At 40.4% G+C, this 6,866-nt stretch overlaps 1 protein-coding gene across 12 annotated transcripts in view; it reads right to left on the bottom strand.

The window, feature by feature from the left end:
- Nucleotides 1–356: 356 nt before the first annotated feature.
- Nucleotides 357–6,866, bottom strand: part of epb41a (erythrocyte membrane protein band 4.1a) — a 49,417-nt gene continuing 42,907 nt past the window's right edge. For all 12 annotated transcript variants that reach the window (XM_044052035.1, XM_044052033.1, XM_044052034.1 and 9 more), the window contains one exon: nucleotides 357–3,023. The gene's annotated coding sequence lies outside the window, so the exon portion shown is untranslated. The remainder of the gene's footprint in view (nucleotides 3,024–6,866) is intronic.

The following is a 6,866-nucleotide window of genomic DNA, read 5'->3' as shown; positions in this document are numbered from 1 at the left end:
ATGGTAAAACATGGAGAGCAAAAGAAGTGAAACATCTTGACCACGTCGGCTTTTAGCTTTTCATCTCAACTTCTCACTAAACTCACTATTTGGGGGGGAAAAGAGAAAATCTATTCATAGATAGATCTCAGCTGCAACTCCAATTTCCTGTCTCATGTTGCTCAGACTGTTAACGTTAATAGAAAACAGAGAGCTATCTGCAGTCTCCACTGGAAGCCCTAAAATAATGGCCACTGCCCCCAGAGGCTAATTGGTCACTAGATGTGTTCGGAGACTGATTTCTCCTCAGCCGACCTGAATGATTATTACAGAAGGAAACAATGAAACCATAATTAAAAAGACAATGTCTACATTTGTTTTCTTTTCTGTGTGTGGTGCTCTTTTATTACATGTCTTCTTGTGACAGTAAAACAAGGGTTTCACATTCAACAACTGTGAAATGTTGGCTTGCATGTGTCCAACAAGAGAAGGGAGAGCCACAGTGAATACAACAGCATGGAACTATAACATTTTTGGACGACTGTACAAAATGTCATGGTCTAAAAAAGCGTTGCATTTAAGAATAATAATGGACAAAACATGTTAATTACATGTGTCATAAAAAGTGTCTGGAATGAGCAGTGTGTATCAAGCAGGAGGGTGAATCTGGACACATTTGTCATCTAAATACACCTGTGAGCTGATTCTTAGACTAAAACAGGTTAACATGATAGTTTGAAAATGATGTTACACATGTATTAAACACATAAAACATTAAAAGAAACATTTCTGTAAAGAACTACGGTTCATTAATTTGAGCAGTGCCGTGCAGTCAGGCGTTCTTAAGGTACAGGGGTTCCACAAGGTTATATCCTCGGCCCTCTAGCATTAACTATGTATAAAAATAACATCACCATCTTTCACTCCACATTAAAATGTACTTTTATGCAGATAATAAGATACTATTATGCCACTGTTTACTAACTAAAAAACAACATATGAATTCCCCAAAGACCAACACCACGAATTAAAAAAGCAGAGCTGAGGTTGTTTGTGTTCGTCGGTTTAACCCATGATATCCACACGGGTGTGAAAAGTGAAATCTTAATTGTGTGCACATTCCTGAGGTAAGTTATCATCAAAATTGATTATTATTAATAAATTATTTTACTTATCGCAAAATACAAAAACTGTTCTGAGACCATTTATCTGGACAGGTTATTAAAATATGGGTTGAGTTTACAACTATTGCTCATGATTTTCATTGTGTGGGGTCATTCTTTGCATTCAGGAAGACCCCAGTAAACTGTTTACTTGTAAACATCAGCGAAATAGAATCAATGTAAACAGACACTTATTCCAGCATTATCAATTGGAATATTACATCCCAAATGTATCTGAACCTTGGATTTTTATCTTTTTAAAGTATTTTGTCTGATTTTTTTATAAAGCAATATAAAACAACCCCCATTTTATCATTATTGAACAGCACTGTTCAAATATACTAAACGTGGGTCAGCTGCATGAGCTTTGTTATAATACTGACGTTTTCTGACGTCATAATGTTCCCAGATCTGATCATATTACTTTAGTTGTATAGAGTCTGGCATTATTTCATTTAGATTAAGAAAGATTTCTTAATGGACTAGTATTTCCTCTGCACTTTAATGTAACCTCTGGTGTTTTGGATGCCAAACATCACAAACACAATTATAGAATCCCATTTGAAAGCATCATCAGACCCATTTTTAAACGTGGAATTCCCCTTGAAGCATGAGCAAAAAAACCTTAAGTTCACTTGATTGCACTACATTAGAAACTGGTGTCATTAATGAGCGTAATGACATGATACACATTAATTACAAGTACTGCCTCTGTCCGATTGTCATGAAATCACAATAGCCACTTGAATCCCCCTCTGGCCGATAGCACACTGCCCATGTAGTAGAAAAGTAGAAAGTCAAACTTGATGCAGAAACACTGTAGATGCTGATATCAGTGAGTATAAATGACTAAAACTGTATGTGGTGACCGGAACGCTTGGTACAAAAAGCTTGAGGCTACATACGACTGTGCTGATGAGTATTATCTAAAATGCAAAAACACACAAAAAGAAGACAGGGGATGGGAATAAATATAGAAAAGATCATTTCATTACACTGCTGTCTCCTTAGTCCTGATTAAGCCCTGTTCTAGTGACACAAGCACTACAACAATAACAACAACTAAAACAATCAAAAAGATGTCAAAATTACTCCACACATGATCAGGTCAGAGCTTTAAATATGGTGAAAGGAGTAGTTGCCCCCCCGCCCCGGTTTGGTAAAATCAATCTTCTTTTTTTTTTTATACATGAATTGAAAAAATATTTTTTTCACATTGAGAGGGAAAATAAATATTTTCTGTACAAGAAATGACACCAAACTCGTGCTCAAATTCGAGAGGGATCCTCATCAACTCGTAAATTGTGTACAATCCCAAGAAAGATCACCCACAATCCCTTTTTGCTGACGCTTTTTTTTTTCTGGAACACGGTTTATAAAACACTTCACTTCCAGGTTGTCGGAAACCAATTCTGATGGTAAGAAAAAGTGTAGAAAAATAAAGTACCAGTAATCTCAAGATTAAAAGACCAAATGCCCATGAAAATTTGCTTAAAATCTCCAGACAAAACGGAGAGGGAAAAGTCCACAAATGCTGTACTTTACTTTCTTTTTCCTCTTTAAAAAAGATTTTTTTTTGTCAGTCCAGTGGTTGAACTTTTGGCAGTGAGTGGAACAAGTTGGGGATTGTGGGGAATACTGCGATTGGTTCTTGGGAATTTTCTGTCTCCTTCAGGCCGAACTCCATACTTGTGGAGCTTAAAAGTTCTTCGTTCATCGCTGACGCTCGTTCCCTCTGATGTCGTCTGGAGCTTCACGTCGGAAAGGCAGTGCATTTGGGTGCAATGGCTTGTGTGTGGGGGGGGAGGGGTGCTGAGGTAACACGGTGTGATGGAGACACAAGGAAAGGGGGGGTGGGAGAAAGGGGGGCAGGTGAGAGGTCTGAAGGGTGGAAAGAGATTTGGACAGAGAAGGGGGAACAAAAGAGAAAGTTAAAGTTTTAATAGCCAAACTTGGATAAAACTTCAGATAAAAAAAAACACACACACATGGGAATAGAACTCACTGATCCATCCAGCTTCTACCACTACCAATTTACAGTGTCCGATATGCCTAATCCCCTAATCTGCATGTTTTTGGACTCCAAACTTCATGCAGAAAGGCCAGAAAACAACCCACACACCACAAATTAAATAAGAAACATTATTACACAGCTTTATTCTGATTGGTCAGCCGTAGCCCAACAAGGACGTGTCCTACGAGGATAAAATGCACTTTTCTTCCCAATGGACTCACTGGTGTGAGGTGATTCTAGCCGTGTTTCCATCATGGCACAGTTAGGTTTGGAATGGTAAAGCCCCTCGATCAGCCAGGCAACAGTACTGGCAGGGTGTGCACTGTGTATGTAAGCAAGATTACGTAGCGTGACGTTGTACCGGTGTGACGACAATGAACAACAACATCGAACTTTGTATGAGTTGAGTAAGGGAGTGGCGCTTTTCTGTCGCCCAATCAGCTGGCTGTCCTGGATCTAGCTCCACCCGTACCATACCGCACCATTACTTTGGTACTCCAAGGGAAGGGTACCAAGATATGGAATGGTTGGCGCCGGTTATTTTGGTACTAATGGAAACTCAAAAAAAATAAACGCACTGTATCGTACCGAACCGTTCCACTCGGTGGAAACAAGCCACATGTAGAGGAATCTCACATACAACCCCACGAACGGCTGATTCAGAGCATAATTGTGTAAAAGTGTAAATTTAAATCCGGACTGATGGTAGAATTGAATGTAAGAGAAACGACAGCTTTGTCAGACATCTCAAGCTATGATCATGATTTAATATAGTTTTAATATGGTACGAACACAGACACACAACACTAACATTCCATCTGACTTCAGCTGAGCCGTAGGCATGAGCAGGGCAGAGACGTTACAGTCCAACAACAGAGTCTACTCTGTGTTTATGAAAACCGGGACGGCGTCCTGTCACAGCAGCTTCTATTTAGGTTCACCGGAATTATTAGAAATGAAGAGTACAGGCTCTGATTTCCACTCATGTACAAACATGCAACACGGCGCTCTCTGATAAAAGATGTAGTATTTACGGTTGGGAGATGATGGCTGCTCTCAGGCGCCACTCTGATATTTAAACACACTGAAGTTGAATGAATATGTCAGTTAAGCAGATGTATACGGGGGAAGTTAAGGCCCTCGGCGAGGTCTCACAGGCTCTGCTCTGCTCTCATACACGAGAGGATCTGATCAGAAACAGGACGCCATGAACAACAAATTATATTCCAAGCTGTGTTTACTTTACTGCGGCCTGCTAATATCCACTGCTAACAAGTAATGCTTCACAATTTTGTTAATAAGCTAAAATGACGGCTTCCTCTTTACAGCGCATGCAAAGATCAACCATAATTTGAAATAAATGGACTAAATGCAGTTGAGTTGCCTGAGAAAACAAAACCTGACGGTCAGATTTTGCAATTTTGGGAGCCAACAAAATAACAGAACACAGTAAAAAGAAAAAGTGGGCTGTTGGGTTTTCTAAAATATGGCAGTGGGAATAAAACGTCCCACAGCTGCCCACTTATTCTATCAAGATGATAGATGAAAATAAAAACTGGGTCCAAAACTATAGGTGAAATAGGAGTCATCTGAGGGGGAGAAACAAAATAAATGACCCAGAGCAGGAAACACATCATCAAAAACACAACAATCTAAGTAAATCCTTCAAAAGAGGAGGTCAACAGAGGGCGTTGACCCTCTGGTGACACCAAACCAAGTGAGCACGGCATCTCCAGCCTGTATAAATAACCTCCGAGCCAGGCTGATTACCCTCAGCTGTGTTCCAACAACACAGGTGGAGCCAATCACTCCTGATTAACAGCCCCGTCTGTTCTGGATTCTCTGTCCATAACAACACATGTTGGGAACAATGGTATCTTCACCATCTCAGCCTTGCGTTAGAATACAAAGTAGTTATTGTTTTGATGGTGTCATGTGGTGAATGTGGCTCAGTCACATTTTTAAACCAATTATTATTATTAAATAAATACTGAACTGATGCTTGACCTAAAAAAAAAAAACTATCTTCAAATCAAATTGCAATTGCAATATCTGTCAGAATCACTGTCCCCCCCAAAAAAAATATTTTACCCAGATTGTTCAGCTCTAAGCCAAAAACTGTATTAACTATATTTGGTTACATAACAGTAGATTAAAAAATAAAAAGGATAACAGTTGAAGGATAAGGCTGAGATATTTGTATTAAAGCTAGGATATGTAAGTTTGGAAACAATCAGGCTACACATACCACGCCCTCCTGCCAAGTCTTTGGTCAAAGCTCCGCCTCCAACAACACAGGACGCCCCCTTCTCTACCATTTTTTTTTCTGTGATTCGCTTCCCGCTGTCTCTGTTTCAGTGATTTAAAGCACAACAACCACCGAAGAAGAGACGATACAAACACAGCTTTAAACAGCTATTAAGGCGAGTGTTTGAGAAACAAATTGCCAACACTACACGACAAAAACAAAAGCACTACTACTAGGTCCAGTGTCCAGTGCAACAAGGGAACTATGGTGTTCTTTGCATCCAATTCCCCACTCTCTCTGCTATTTCCTCCCCTTTCTTTATTGGTTCATTGCTGATTTGTCTGTTGTGGCTGCTGTGGACACATGGAGACACAAGATCTTTGCCTAAATGACATATTAAAGTCTATTCAAAGGTTATACACTTTTTCTTTTGGTAGTATCAAACCTTCAATACTCAATATGTCACCTCCCAAATCTTAGCGAGATCAAACTGGCACAACGACAATGTTGGATGTTGGACCTCGACAGGAAAGCAAAGACTTCTGCGGCCTGGCAGACATGACTGAGGGCTCGCTTCAGTTCTGCCCCCACCTCACAACTGCATGGAAAGACTGGGAGGTAGGAGAGCAGTGTTTACATACCAGGCTGTCAGTTGGCTAAACAGCACCAGATTCCCAGTCTGGACCCTGTGTATCACATAAACAAGGGCACGATGAAAGCCTCATGGGCACCATTATTTGAACATACCTCACGCTGCGGAGGCATCTGGTTTCACGTTGAAGTCATTTCAACCAAACTGATACTAAACATCCCCGCTCCACTTCCAGAGTTTCATACATTTTAGCATTTGTATGGAACTTATGTGATAATATAATGTAGACTCAGAGTCTAAAAAGGTCATACACTCATTTCCAATATCACAAATAGTGAATTTGATTGGGCGTCTTGCTCAGTCTTGCTCTGATCTTGGCCCTTCCCGGGATTTGAACCAGCACCCTCCCAATTCCTTTCCTCTTTGGCCATGGGCTGCCAAGGATGTCCAGACTCCTTGGACTCAAACTTGTGAAATGGTGGTTCAGGGAGCATGACTCATCATTTTTCACACTCAGATTGGTCATCGCAGAGTCGTGGACCTTATAGGGATAGTTCGAAGTTCGGAGTAGGGTGGATCCAACATTGTTAAAGCAATTAACGAGCCTCCGGTTCTGGGAGAGAGCCTGGGTCACATAAATAATAACGGGTTTTAAACCACAAACATGCATTCATACTGTATGCTAACAACAATAAAACCGCTGCCCATCAGTATGTCAGATCGAGCTATAAGTTCGACACTAATTTCTGGTCTGTATCAGTAGTGATACGGACCAAAAATGAGCCCCAAATTTGAAGCGCGATACGGTAGTGATACAGCGCTATGGTTAGTTATACTAGTCTAACTAACTAACTAACTACTAGTCTAACT

Source organism: Solea senegalensis, linkage group LG20 (genome assembly GCF_019176455.1).
Source record: "Solea senegalensis isolate Sse05_10M linkage group LG20, IFAPA_SoseM_1, whole genome shotgun sequence".
Taxonomy (NCBI): Eukaryota; Metazoa; Chordata; class Actinopteri; order Pleuronectiformes; family Soleidae; genus Solea; species Solea senegalensis.
The sequence above is the reverse complement of the archived record's forward strand: the minus strand, read 5'-3'. Positions and strand labels throughout refer to the sequence as shown.